Below are 16,162 nucleotides of genomic sequence, written 5' to 3' on the forward strand. Positions count from 1 at the left end.
ACCTGAGTAGTAATTAGCAGGTCGGTTGCGGGACGCGCCACTAATCTTGGCCACCTGACTTGAGGTGTGTGAGATCACAGGTACACGTGGGACCGGTCGAGGAATCCCTTGAGACCTCCCAGGTCACCATGCGTCTTATTTAAGCATACAAATTCCCTATCATAGACACTACGAACACGTAGATTCGTGATAACGAACGCACAGGTTCTTAACAACCACACCTGAATCCAGCACTTGATCTCAACACCACCGTTCAATCCAACTCTTATTCTTAACAACACCGTTGAACCCAGCTTTTGATCTTAACACCACACCTGAATCCAACTCTTGATATTAACACCCCAACTGAATCCAATTCTTAATCTTAACACAACGGTTTAATCCAACTCTTGATGTAAACAAAGCCGCTGAATCTAACTCTTGATCTTAACACCACACCTGAATCCAACTCTTGATCTTAACACCACCGCTGACTCCAAATCTTCATCTTAACACCACCGTTAAATCCAAATCTTGATCTTACCACTGTTGAATCCAGCTCTTGATCTTAACACCATGCCTGAATCTAACTCTTGATATCATCACCACCGCTGAATCCAACTCTTGATCTTAACACCATACCTGAATCCAACTTTTGATCTTAACACCACCCTTGAATCCACCTCTGATGTTTATCACCACCGTTGAATCAAACTCTTGATCATTAGACATCCTCTCAATCCAACTCTTGATATCCATACCACCGTTGAATCCAACTCTTGATCTTAGCACCACACCTGAATCCAACTCTCGATCTTAACACTACCATTGAATCCAACTCTTCGTCTTACCACACCTGAATCCAACTCTTGATCTTAACACCACCGCTGAATCCAACTCTTCTTCATAGCAGTATCGCTGAATCCAGCTTTTGATTCTAACACCACCGTTGTCTCCAACTCTTGATCTTAAAACCACCGCTAAATCCAAATCTTCATATCAACACCACCGTTGAATCGAACTCTTGATCATAACACCACCTCTATATACAACTTTTGACGGTAACACCACCGCTCAATTCAACTCTTGATCTTAACACCGCTGGTAAATCCTATTCTTGACCTTATCACCAACTCTGAATCAAACTCTTCATCTTAACACCACCATTGAAACCAACTCTTGATCTGAACAACACCGTCGACTCCAATTCTTGATCTTAACACCACCACTTCATCCAACTCTTGATCTTAACATCACCGTTGAATATAACTCTTGATCTTAACACAGCCTCTGGATCGAAATCTTGATTTTAACACCACCGCTAGATCCATCTCTTGAATCTAACACCAACGTTGAATCTAACTCTAGATTATAGCATAGTACTTGAATCTCACTCTTATTGTTAACATCACCGCTGAATCCAAATCTTGATCTTAACACCACACCTAATCCGACTTTTCATCTTGACACCACAGTTGAATCCAACTCTTGATCTTAAGAGAGCCACGGAATCCAACTCTTGATCTTACCACCACAGTTGAATCCAACTCTTGATCTTAACGCAGCCGCTGAAGCCAACTCTTAATCTAAACACCACTGGTGAATCCATCTCTAGAATTTAACACCACCGATGAATCAAACTCTTGATCATAACAACCGCTAAATCCAACTTTTGATCTTCACACCACCATTGAATCCAACTCTTGATCTTAACAACACATCTGAATCCAACTCTTGATCTTAACACCACTGTTGATTCCAACTCTTGAACTCTTGATCTTAACACCACCGTTGAATCCAACCTTGATATTAATGCTACTGCTAAATACAACTTTTGACATAAACACCACTGTTGAATCCAACTCTTGATCTAAACACCACCGGTGAGTCCAACTCTCAATCGTAACACAACTGATGAATCCAATTCTTGACCTTATCGCCAACTCTAAATCCAACTTTTGATCTTAAAACCACCACTGAATCCAACTCTTGATCTTAACACCACCGCTGAATTCTACTCTTGATCTTAACACCACACTTGAATCCCTCTTGATCTTAAAACCACTGCTAAACCCAACTCTTGAACTTAACACCACCCCTGAATCCAGCTCTTAATCGTAACACCACTGGTGAATCCAACCCTTGATATTAACGCCACCGCCAAATACAGCTTTTGACATTAACACCACTGTTGAATCCAACTCTTGATCTAAACACCACTGGTGAATCCAACTCTTAATCGTAACACCACTGGTGAATCCAATTCTTAACCTTATCACCAACTCTAAATCCAACTTTTGATCTTAAAACCACCTTTGAATCCAAGTCTTGATCTTAACACCACCGCTGAATCCAACTCTTGAACTTAAAACCACCGCTGAATGCAACTCTTAATCGTAACACCACTGATGAATCCAATTCTTGACCTTATCACCAAATCTAAATCCAACTTTAAGGCTGAATCCAACTCTTTATCTTAACACCACTGCTTAATCCAACTCTTGATCTTATCACCACCTCTGAATCCAACTCTTGATCTTAACACCAGTGCTAAGTACAACTCTCCCTGTTTACATCACAGTTAAATCCATCTCTTGAACTTAACACCACCCTCGAATACAACTCTTGATCATAACACAGACGCGAAATCCAACTCTTGATCTTAACACTAGCGATCAATCCAACTCGATCTTAACACCAGCGATCAATCCAACTCTTGATCTGAATACCACACTTGAATCCAACCCTTGATCTTATCACCACCTCTGAATCCATTCATGATCTTATCACCTCCTCTAAGTTCAACTCTTGCTCTAAACACCACCGCTGAATCCAACTTCCTCCTAACACAGCCACTGAATCCAACTCTTGATCTTAACGCACCCGCTGAATCCAGCTCTTGATCTTAACACAACCGCTGAATCTAACTCTTGATCTTAACACCACAGTTGAATATAACTCATGATCTTAACACGACCGTTGAAACCAACACTTGTTCTTAGCACCACCGTTGAGTCCAACTCTTGAGCTTAACACAGCCACTGAATCAAGCTCTTGATCCTAACACCAACGATGAATCCAACTCTTGACCTCAAAACCACCGTTGAATCAAACTCATGATCTTAACACAACCACTGAATCCAACTCTTGATCTAAACACCACAGTTGAATTTAACTCATGATCTCAACACCACCGTTGATTCCAACACTTGTTCTTAGCACCACCGTTGAGTCCAACTCTTGATCTTAACACAGCCGCTGAATCAAGCTCTTGATCCTAACACCAACGTTGAATCCAACTCTTGACCTCAAAAGCACCGTTGAATCCAACTCATGCTCTTAACACAGCCGCTGAATCCATCTCTTAATCTTAACACCACCGTTGAATCCAACTCTTGTTCTTAACACCACCGCTGAATTCAACTCTTTATCTTAACTCCACCGGTAAATACAATCTCTAATCTTAACACCACCACTGAATCCAACTCTTGATCTTAACACCACTTTTGAATCCATCTCTTGAGTTTAGCACCTTCGTTGAATCAAAATCTTGATCATGACACAGCCTCTGAATCTAAATCTTGATCTTCACACCACCGCTGAATCCAACTCTTGAACTTAACACCGCACCTCAATCCAACTCTTGATCTTAACACCACCATCGAATCCAACTCTTGATCTGTACCGGACACCTTAATCCATCTCTTAATCTTGAAACCACCGCTGAGTCAAACTCTTAATCTTAACTCCACCGTTAAATCCAACTCTTCATTTAACACCACCGGTGATTGCAACTCTAGATCTTAACACAGCCTCTGAATCCAACTCTTAATATCAACACCTCCTTTGAATTCAGCTCTTGATCTTAACACCACTGCTGCATCCAATTCTTGATCTTAACACCACTGTTGAATATAACTCTTGATCTTAACACAGCAACTGAATCCAACTCTTCATCTTAACACCACCGTTGAATCCAACTCTTAAATATAGCACAGCTACTGAATCCAACCTTTAGTTTTAACACCACCGTTGAATCCAACTTTTCATCTAGACACCACACCTGAATCCAATTCTTGATCTTAACACCACCGCTGAATTCAACTCTTCATCTTAACATCACACGTGAATCCAACCCTCGATCTTAACACCAACGCTTAATCCAACTCTTGATCTTAACACCACCTTTGAATCCAACTCCTAATCTTAACGAAGCCACTGAATCCAAATCTTAATCTTAACATCACACCTGATGCCAACTCTTTATCTTAAGACCTCCGCTGAATCCAACTCTTGATCTTACTAGAACCATTGAATCCAACCCTTGAACTTACCACTACCGTTGAATCCAACTCTTGATTTAAACACTTACACCTGAATCCAACTCTTGATCTTAGCACCACCGCTGATTCCAGCTCTTAATCTCAACAGCAACGCTAACCCAGCTCTTCCTCGTAGCACAACTGCTGAATCCATCTCTTGGTCTTAACAGAGTCACTAAATCCATATCTTGGCCTTGACACCACCGTTGAATCCAACTCTTGATCTTAACTCCACCGTTGAGTCCAACTCTTGATCTTAACTCCACCGTTAAATCCAACTCTTGATCTTACACCTCCGTTGAATCCATCCCTTGATCTTAACATCACACCTGAATCTAACTCTTCACCAACGCTGAATCCAACTCTTGTTCTTAACACCTCCATTTAATCCAACTCATGATCTTAACATCATCGATAAATCCTGCTCCTAATCTTAACACCACACCTGATTCCAACTCTTGATCTTAACGCCACATCTGATTCCAACTCTTGATATTAAAACCGTCTCTGAATACAACTCTTAATCTTAACACCACCGTTGAATCCAACTTTTGATATTAACACAACCGTTGAATACAACGCTTGATTTTAAAACAGCCTCTGAATCCAACTCATGATATTAACCCAACCTTTCAATCCAACTCTTGATTCTAACACCCGATGAATCTAACTCTTGATCTTCATGCCACCGCTAAATACAATTCTTGATCTAACACCACTGCTGTACCCGACTCCTGATCTTGACACCACTGCTGAATCTAACTCTTGATCTTAACACCACACCTGAATCCAACTTTTGATCTTATCACCACCTCTAAAACCAACTCTTGATGGTAACACCCACCGCTGAATCCAGCTCTTCCTCTTAACACCACCACTGAATCCAACTTTTGATACTAACACCCATATCAATCCAAAACTTGATCTTACCACAACTTTTAAACCCAACTCTTGATCTTAACACCACCGTTGAATCTAACACTTGATCTTAAAAGCACAGTTAAATCCAACTTTTGACTTTAACACCACTGCTGAATCTAGAGCTTGATCTTAACACCATCGTTGAATCCAACTCTTGATATTAACACAACCACTGAATACAACTCTTGATCTAAAAACAGCCGCTGAATCCAACTCTTAATATCAGCCCCACCGTTGAATCCAACTCTTGATCTGAACACAGCTAATGAATCCAACTATTGATCTTCATGCCACCGCTAAATACAATTCTTGATCTTAACACCGGTGCTGTACCCAACTCTTGATCTTAACACCACCGCTGAATCCAACTCTTGATCTTAACACGACATTTTAATCCAACATCGCTAAATTCTACTTTTGATCCTACCACTTCCTTTCAATCCAACACTTGATCTTACCACCACTGTTAAATCCAACTTTTGATCTTAATAACACCGTTGAATTCAACACATGATCTCAACACCACCGCGAAATCCAACTTTTGACCTTTACACCACCGCTGAATCCAGCGCTTGATCTTAACACCACCGCTGAATCCACCACTTAATCTTAACACCACCGCTAAATCCAACTCGTGACCTTATCACAAACCGTAAATACATCTGTTCGTCTTTACATCACCGTTGAATCCAAATCTTGATCTTAACACCACCGTTAAATGCAACTCTTGATCTTAACACCAACTCTGAATCCAAGTCTTGATCTGTACCCCACACCTGAATCCAACTCTTGATCTTAACACCACCGCTTAATCCAACTCTTGATCTTAACACAACCGCTGAATCCAAGTCTTGATATTGTCATCACCTTTTAAACCAACTCTTGATCTTAACACCAACGCTAAATCGAACTCTCCTCTCAACACTGCCGCTGAATCCAACTTTTGATATCAGCACCGCCGTAAAATCCAACAATTATTTCTAACACCACGCTGAAGCCACCTCTTGATCTTAACACCACCGTTAAATCCAACTCTTGATCTTAACACCACCGGTAAATCCAACTTTTGACCTTAACACCAATGCTGAAACCAACTCCTGATCTTAACACCACCGCTGAATCAAACTCTTGATCTTAACACCACTGCTAAATGCAATTCTTGACCTTATCATCAACTATGAATCCAACTCTTGATCTTAACACCGCCACTGAATCCAACTCTTGCTGTTAACACCACTGATAAATCTAACTTTTGTTCTTAACACCACCGCTTAATCCAACTCTTGATCTTAACACAGCTACTGAAACCATCTCTTGATCTTAACGCCACCTTTGAATCCAGCTCTTGATCACACAAACGTTGAATCCCACTCTTGATCTTAACACAGCCTCTGAATCCATCTCCTGATCTTAACAACACCGATGAATCCAACTCTTGATCTTAACACCACCGCTTAATCGAATTCTTGCTCTTAACAAAACCGCTGAATCCAGTTCTTTATCTTAACGACACATCTTAATCCATTTGTTGATCTGAACACCAACGCTGAATCCAACTCTTGATCTTAACACCACATCTGAATCCAACTCTTGATCTAAACACCACCATTGAATACAACTCTTGATCTGAACACCAACGTTGAATCCAACCCTTGATTTTAACACCACCGTTGAATTCAACTCTTCATCTTAACGCAGCCGCTGAATTCAACTCCTAATCTTGACACCACCCTTGAATCGAACTCTTGATCTTAACACCACCGTTGAATTCTACTCTTGATCTTAAAACAACCGCTGAATCCAACTCTTGATATTAACCCCAGCGTTCAATCCAACTCTTGATCTTAACACAGCCGATGAATCGAGCTCTTAATCTTCGACCACCGCTAAATTCAACTCTTGATCTTAATACCACAGCTGAATCCAACTCTTGATCTTAACACCAACGCTTATTTCAACTCTAGATCTTAACGCCACCGCTGAATCCAACTCTTGACCTCAATACAACACCTGAAACTAGCTCTTGATCTTATCACCACCTATAAATCCTACACTTGAAATTAACACTCCGGTGAATCCAAGTCTTGATCTTAACGCAGCCGCTGAATCCACCTCTTGATCTTAACACCACCGCTGAATCCAACTCTTGATATTAACACCACCGTTGAATCCAAGTGATCTTAACACAGCCGCTGAGTCCGACTCTTGATCTTAACACTGCCGCTGAATCTATCATCTGAAGATGTGGCAACTAGTGCATCTTGTGTAAAAGGTCCACGTATGAAAAGGTAGTCGTGATGATGCATAAAATGAACAATTATAGTGCCTAAGGACCTAAGCAGTAAGGTCCCCAAACACATTCCTAAATCTCATCAAGGTATAGAAAAGTCTTTAAGGATAGTGAGAGATCTTGTGTACTGGCCTGGAATGGCGGCTGAACTTAAGGACCTGGTTAGTGCTTGTGATACCTGTAATGCTTATAGTAACCACCAAGCAAGGGAACCATTGAAGCTTCTTGAAGTCCCTAAACTCCCTTAGCAAAAACTTGGAGCTGCTATATTTGAGATGAAAGAGAAGAGGTACACCTGTTGCTTGTTGATTATTACAGCAAATATTTTGAGTTTGACTTGCTAGAAAATGCTCATTTCAGTACTGTTGTGAAATACTGTAAGTATTATTATGCCAGGCATGGAAAACCTCAGACTACTCACAGTAAGTATGGTCCACGGTCGACAGCTGTAGAATCTAAAGAATTCTGTAGGTCATATGGAGGAGACGACACATCGTTATCCTCCTATTATCCAAAAAGTAACGACCTGGCAGAAAAAAAAAAAAGTGTACAGACAGTAAAGCTGATGAAGAAGGCAGCCAAAGAGGGAAAGGGTCCTTACCTAAGTGTGCTTGATTATAGAAATACTCCTGTTGTGGGGACAGCAAGCCCCAGTCGGTTACTTCTGAAGTTTTGTTACAACCAGAGACACACGACCCACTGACGATCAGACACCTACTGCAAGACTCACAAGTAGGCAGAAACTTTATTATGACAGAGGCTCTAAGCTATTGTCTGAACTGGAAATTTGGTTAGAATCAATGACAGCACAAGTAAATAATTAAAAAAAAAAAAAAAAAAGTATAGTGGCTGCTCCTAGATCATATTTGGTCAAGAAAAGTGATGGTCGGTCAGATTTACAGAAATAGGGAGCAACTGTATAAGACAGTAGAGAGCCCAAATTCTGTCAAACATACGAGTGGTAATAATGACGTACTAACTGATGTATGTCATAAAGGAGGTGCTATGACACCTGGAATCAACGGTAGACGAGTTGAACCGGAAGAAGTGACAGGTACAGTGGACACAACCGGGAAGGTACACCGAAGAGGAGTAAGCAGGATTCCCGTGAGGTTAGAACATCTAGACGTAGACTAGTACATCCCCTAAATGTATGATGCACAAGTAATCTTTGTACTTTGCATATCTGAGTAATGTTATACAGTTTATTTGGAGTTACTATTATTTTCTTATTAATTTTTTTTTAGGAGGGAAAGATGTAATGATAATTATTTGTTTATATGGACGTTATATTTTCATTATATGACATTATACTTGTGTTATTTGTTGCTTTTGTTGCAGGCAATTATATATTTCTCTTAAAAGGACTTGTCATAATGCACGGGATAAAGGTGCGGTTTTGTATTGTTAGAGCAATAACAACAGCTTGGCGCCACTTATGGAGACGCTTTCTCTCAATCCCTCTGCCTTCTTCACCTTAATGCCACCTTGAGATGCCACATAACACAATGCCCATCTCTGCATCAGGGTTAACATTCTTAACCCTTTCTTCCTCATGTATCATACCCATGGATTTTAGCCCCTCCACCAAGGATGATTTTATTTCACTTTAGTACCTGACCTTAAGTGAATTGCACATATGCTTGCTTTCTGGAACAACTCTTTAGCGCTTTGGTACAAATTAAGCAAGTTTGGGGATTCCGCAAACTAGTTCACATTATTTTCGGCCAAAACTGACACAACGTTGGGTGTTTTTTTATGCACAGTAAAGTGACCTGACCTATCCACACAAGTACAATGGTTTACAACGAACGAACATTTTTACCAATTGTAGTCAACAAGAGTATTCAGTTTGGTTCACACTGGAACACTTACAATGGCACAACCCAACTCCCGGACAGGCCCCCATATGTCAAGATTCCAACCGCCTTCGACTACGGTAGGTCTCGACTCCTTAACACAATAGCCCAGGCTTATATCCTAAGATAATTGTTTCGGTAGAAAAACTAGGCTATGTAGACGTCGCTACCTCTACATACAAGTCGAGAGCGACATCTCTAAACACCAAACCCAAATTTATACTTTCCACATTTTAAGTGAAAATTAGGTCAGGATCCCTAACACACTTGAAACAATTAACAAAACAATGTATTGCAGGCAATTTATCATTTTTTTTCTTTTTATACTTAGTCGCTGCACCCCGCGTTAGCGAGGTAGCGCAAGGAAACAGACTAAAGAATGGCCCAACCAACCCACATACACATGTATATACACGAAAGCCCACACACGCACATATACATACCTATTCATTTCAACATATATATACATATACATACACAGACATATACACATATATACATGAAATGGCACCCCCCCCTCCCCTTCGCGCTCGCAAGGTAGCGCTAGGAAAAGACGACATAGGCCTCATTCGTTCACACTCATCTCTAGCTGTCATGTGTAATGCACCGAAACCACAGCTCCCTTTCCATTCACCCAGACGCTTCACATCCCCTGGTTCAATCCACTTACAGCACGTCCACCCCGGTATACCACATCGCTCCAATTCACTCTATTCCTTGCACGCCTTTCACCTTCCTGTATGCTCAGAATCCCGATCGCTCAAAATCTTTTTCACTCCATCCTTCCACCTCTAATTTGGTATCCCGCTTCTCGTTCCCTCCACCTCTGACACATTTATCCTCTTTGTCAGTCTTTCCTCACTCATTCTCTCCAAGTGACCAAACCATTTCAATACACCCTCTTCTGCTCTCTCAACCACACTCTTTTTATTTCCATACATCTCTCTTACCCTTTCATTACTTACTCGATCAAACCACTTCACAACACATATTGTCCTCAAACATTTCATTTCCAACACATCCACCCTCCTCCGCACAACTCTATCTATAGCCCACGCCTCGCAACCATATAACATTGCTATACCCACTATTCCTTCAAACATACCCATTTTTGCTCTCCGAGATAATGTTCTCGCCTTCCACACATTTTTTAACGTTCCCAGAACCTACGCCCCATCCCCCACCCTGTGACTCACTTCCGCTTCCATGGTTCCATCCGCTGCTAAATCCACTCCCAGATATCTGAAAGAAAAAAAAAACTTCACTTCCTCTAGTTTTTCTCTATTCATACTTACTTCCCAATTTACTTGTCCCAATTTACTTGTCCCTACTGAGCCTAATAACATTGCTCTTATTTTCTCTATTCAAACTTACCTCCCAATTTACTTGTCCCTCAACCCTACTGAGCCTAATAACATTGCTCTTATTCACATTTACTCCCAGCTTTCTTCTTACACACACTTTACCAAACTCAGTCAATAACTTTTGCAGTTTCTCACCCGAATCAGTCACCAGCGCTGTATCATCAGCGAACAACAACTGACACTTCCCAAGCCCTCTCATCCACAACAGACTGCATACTTGCCCCTCTCTTCAAGACTCTTGCATTCACCTCCCTAACAACCCCATCCATAAACAATAATAATAAGAATACAAATTATGATCCGAACACAAGATGGACGTTATGGCAGACTAGCCACCGAAATACATTGTAATTAAACCTGAAATTTACTACTCATATATACTGCTCTCTTTCCTTCTGCAAATAATGCCTACACCCTTGTCCTTTGATATAACATTAATTAAGGATATATGACAATTACAGGGGCAAATACAACCTGATCATACTGAGAAACGAGTTTAGTCATCTGCTGACAAACGAGATAGAGGGAATCTAGGTTTCAGCCAGAGTTGCCAACTCAAAATTTCGGATGGCTCTAGATTCACTCCTGAAAAGCGCTAAACTAACTTAAATCTGCTAATTCTCTATCTCTTCCTTAGGATTGTCGTGATCGATGAGGGTGTCCTGCTATCGATTGCGATAGCTCGTATGTTTTCAATGACCCAATGTTTTTCAGTACTTCCTCAGGATGTCCATAATCATAACAGTAGTTTCAATTTCTTCTTGGTCCATACTTGATAGTTAGCATTGCATTTAAGTTTCTGATACTCCATTTCGAAGCTTTGACTTCACGATATGCATATGACTAAAGATACACTCTACATCAGCGTTGGAGTGAGGCAATGTCAGCACTGTCAAAGCCAACTCAAAGAGGTCACTAAAGGGATTTTCTCCTGTTACATCCCTGGACGATGCTGCTTCAACCTAGAATGCTAGGGTGCCAATGTTCTGTTTACACAATACATGAAACTTCCTCCATTGGAATTCAATGCATGTGAGAATTTCTTCGTTATCAGTAAACGTCTTTGCTAATTCCAGTATTCCAGGCTTTATGGATTGCAGGCCTTCACTTGCACTCAGTGATGACATTGGCTGTACCACACTTGGACACCATTTGGCAAACGTTGACGAAGCTGTTTCACCAACTCCACTACAAACTATAAGCATCGTCCTCGAATATCCTTTTCATCACGAAACTTATATTTTGCCATTTATTCTAACTCGCACTCAAAGTACAGATGTGGGTCTAAGTACTGTAGTTCTTTACTGAATCTCCTTCCTTTGGTTTCTGCCTGGGATAAGGACCTTAGAACTTATGGAATCAATAAGTTGAATAAGGTCACATAGCAGTTTGCTTGGATCCTGTACCTCAGCTTCAAATTTCTTATTCACACACTGAACTCCAAAAATATGCTTCAGGAATGTCATGAAGGCATAGTTTTTCGTGTCACAAAACATGTCATAGGGGATCTGAGCTGTGTAACACCTTTCACCATTTCCTGCCATTTCAAAGTGAGTCTTAAGTTCAACCCGCTGTTGCAGTATCATGACAATTGCTGATTCAATTGCCAGCCATCGAGTCCGGCTTAACTATGTTAATTTCAATGGAGCTTGACCATCATTGATCAAAGAAAAGATCTTGTACCTTGCTTGACGAATGGCCGAGTAGGAGAACCAATTATAGGTCTCCCTGATTGTAAAATCCAGGGCCAGTATGCATAAAACCTCTTACAATACTTAAGTTTGCTTAAGTGCATAGAATTTTACTTAACTTTAAGAATTTGATAAGCTTGTTTCTGGAAACTGCTCTATGCTTAAGTACTTGTTTAGCAGACAACCAATTTAACAAACCTCGGGAGGATTCTTAAAGCAGTTAAAAAATTTGCTTTGTGATGTAAACATGGCTGGACGACAAGAGAGAGACTTGTTCAACAGAACGTTTAGGCCCCGTAAATATGTTCTAGTGGGTTTGATGATGCGGAACTTATCCGAAGATATCGACTTGACCGTGCAGGAATAGATTGTCATAGATTTAGAGAAAGAAAGACATGTTCCTAGAAGGAACATGGCTATCACGCCAGAACTAATAATAACCTTACGTTATTTTGCTCCTGGAAAAATGCAGTTGTGCACTAGTGATGATTTTGGTCCAACACAACCTATTGTAAGTAGTGTTATAACACACACATTGCAAGCTCTAACCTCCCCAGAAATTGACCGGCGTTTCAAGTTTCCCCAAAGACGTTAGGAAGATAAATCAGGAAGAATTTGTGCAAATTGCGGGCTTTCCTGGTGCTGTGGCTGCTATAGATGATACTTGAGTGAATGAAAAACATTATGTAAATAGGAAAAATTACCATATAAAGTTTTTGATGCCAATTACAAAATACCTAACATCGCTGCAAATTGGCCAGGATCAAAACATGCGAGAATTCTTCAAGATAGTGACACGAGATTATTTGAAAGCCATAATGTACCACCAAGTTGTCATCTTATTGGTGATGGTGATTACCCTTGTAAGCGTTGGCTTTTGATCCTTTACCTACGACCTGAAGATGCTGCTCAGACAGTTTATAACAGATATCATAGAACACTTTGCTGGATGTTTACACGAGACAAAATGTCGATATTATTTACACATTCACACAGGCTATAAAAGAAACAGGCTAGGTTTCATATCTCTTGTAACTGCTTCCACAGTCCAAAATTGGCCAACCTTACCTAATCCAGGGTGCAAAAGATTTCTGGGTTGTGAGAAAACAAGCTAGATGATTACCCTAGGATAACATCCAAACTCAGATTTGTGCATAATAGGTTTCTTGTATTACAGGACACACAACAAAACTACATGTATTGTATTGTGGAGATGGCATGTTTTGCATGGAGAAGTTAGGGTCAAGCCAGAAAACGTCTGTCAAATAATCATGATCTGTGTTGTTCTACATATGTAAAGGGAGAAATTTACACCTCCCAGATGAAAGTAACCTCAACATTCTACTTGGATATAATTTAGATGCAGCAGCACACTTAAATCACTTATACCCAGGAAATGGACCCCAAGGTCTAAGTTACAGAGGCTACTTGCTAATTTACAGTTCTTGGTAGAACAATGATTCAGTACCATGCATACATTTTCAAATTGAAAACTAAGTGAAGAATGTACACTGTTGGTGGAATTTCACTTTGATAACTACTATCATACGGTATATATTTCTTATTTAATAAAAGACATCACACACACTCCTCAGATGTTTCAAAACCATATCTTACCTTTGTCATAACAATCGGTGGATTTTCATAAATCATGTCTACCTGGAAAATCAAACAGCTGACTCCGTAGATATTCATTTCCAGTAAAGAAATACATTAATTTGTCCAACTAGAATTTGGAGAAGAGTAACTGCAAGTTATAAGTGAATCATAGGAGAAGTTAAAAAGCTTGTTTCAAAGTGAAAATAGACAATTGTTTATTAGGATTTTTAACTGCAAGTAGATTGTACTTTCAATTCAATTTTGGTTCTCTGCAGCTCCATTTGTGCTCTGGCAGCTTCCATTTGTGCAATATGAAATTTGATATCATTTTGCAATTCTGTAATTTTTAGGTCTATTATCATTTTTGTGATAGACTGCCCCCAGTCTGCAGACGTAGGCCTATGTATCAGCGTTGAACCTCAAGGCAGGGATTCATGTGAGAACTAAGGAGAAGGTATCACAATGGTGCATGTCCTGTGAGAGATAAAAACGAATCCAGGTTAACTGCCAAACATAAGCTTAAAACTTTGGCTGGAATATGAACAAAATTGTAACCTCACTTCAATTCTTAAACTTTAATACTTTTTTTTCTATAATACTATAAAAAGCCCTCTTGACTTAAGCCTAGTCATATAGAAAAATTTACATGTACATACAAATTTCAGAACCGCATACGGTTACTTATGGTGAACGAAGAAAATATGATATATATAGAATGCTAACCTAGTGGTACCTTCATCAGTCACAGAACCGTAGATATTAAACCCTGAAATTCCTATGATGCTCGGGCTATCAGCACCAAGAATATCTGCTACTGCAAAGGATCAAGCAGTGGCTCATCATCTAGTGGACCACCACCTGTAAAAATACATACAGTGATTGAAATAAGTGTACAAGCATTGTATGGCAATAACTTAGCCTAGCCTATTGAAGATTGAGACCATGAAAATCATGAAACTTATTTCCATTTTTGCTCCATAAAGATTGACCGAAGGTCCACCACTCTGGAAAATGTTACTACAAAATGGGTATAGTTTCATAAGATACTACCTACCTGTTTTACAATAGTGCCTCTTCTGTGTAGTAATCTTATTCTTTCCTAAGGATATAATGCTGTGATACCTCTTCTGAACTTGCTGTTCCAAAGTTCTTGAAACACAGGGGAAAGCTGCATTTATCTGCTCGGCCGTTTCCACCTTCGTTCTGGAAGTAACCCCATCAGAGAATTTATCATTTCTTATATTGTTTGACCAAATTCATGAACAATAAGGTTTCGTCCTTAGTCCAGTAGGAATTTCTCTTTCTCATGGACGTAGATACCATTACGAAGATAAATGATGTAATAATAGCTTGGTTATGGTAGGTCTTGGAACGAAACGTGTCTCTCTCATGGACGTATTTACTTTTTGGATGGATGACATAGTCGCCATTTAGTGACAACAGCTGGAAAAATGTAAGTAAAAATCTTTTATTCACTTCCAACTTCAGTATTTTGCGTGACAGATTGTATTTCCTTGTAGAAACGTTATTATGAGATATGGTTAGTTCTATCATTCAAAAAACAAAAAAGAATAAACCAATATTTTGACTCAAACTGCATTTATATACTTCTTTAATCTTGGGCTTAAACTTTGCTAAGCATCGTGCTCAATCCTTTTCTGTATGGCACTTAAGTCACTTGCTCAGCCAAGCATAGAAATAAGCAAAAATCTAAGGAGTTTTCTGCATACGGCCCCAGTTTCTAAGTGGACAATCTGCTGCAGCATGAGACACAGCTAACTGTAGAGAATGACACACACACTTGATCAGTGTCAGATGAGGAACTTTTTCATTTGAGTTTAGAATACACGCCACTGTTGACACCTGCCATCACAGAAGCATTGTCGGTGCTACTTGCAACAATGTTTTGTAACGCCAACTCATTATTTTTCAATGACTTCTTTATGGCATCACCTCCCATTAGCATTATAGTCAGTCAGCTCAACTAGAATAGAACGGGACAGCGATACCCACTAGTTTAGTTACTGTAATGTCATTACTCTCATCAATCAAGAGGTTAAACTTGTAATTGTCTATATAACTTTAAAAGTCACTGTTAAATTGCGGGGCAATCACATTGTACACACTGCACGACACA

The 16,162-nt window shown here is 39.9% G+C and overlaps 1 long non-coding RNA gene across 1 annotated transcript; it reads right to left on the reverse strand.

Moving 5' to 3' along the window:
• Nucleotides 1–14,229: 14,229 nt before the first annotated feature.
• On the reverse strand, nucleotides 14,230–15,899 carry LOC139749330 (uncharacterized). The gene is made up of 3 exons (XR_011712941.1): nucleotides 15,080–15,899; nucleotides 14,749–14,883; nucleotides 14,230–14,499 (listed from the first exon to the last, which is right to left on the reverse strand). It is a non-coding gene; the product is annotated as an uncharacterized lncRNA (long non-coding RNA).
• Nucleotides 15,900–16,162: the final 263 nt, after the last annotated feature.

Source organism: Panulirus ornatus, chromosome 7 (assembly GCF_036320965.1).
Source record: "Panulirus ornatus isolate Po-2019 chromosome 7, ASM3632096v1, whole genome shotgun sequence".
In the NCBI taxonomy this organism is placed as follows: Eukaryota; Metazoa; Arthropoda; class Malacostraca; order Decapoda; family Palinuridae; genus Panulirus; species Panulirus ornatus.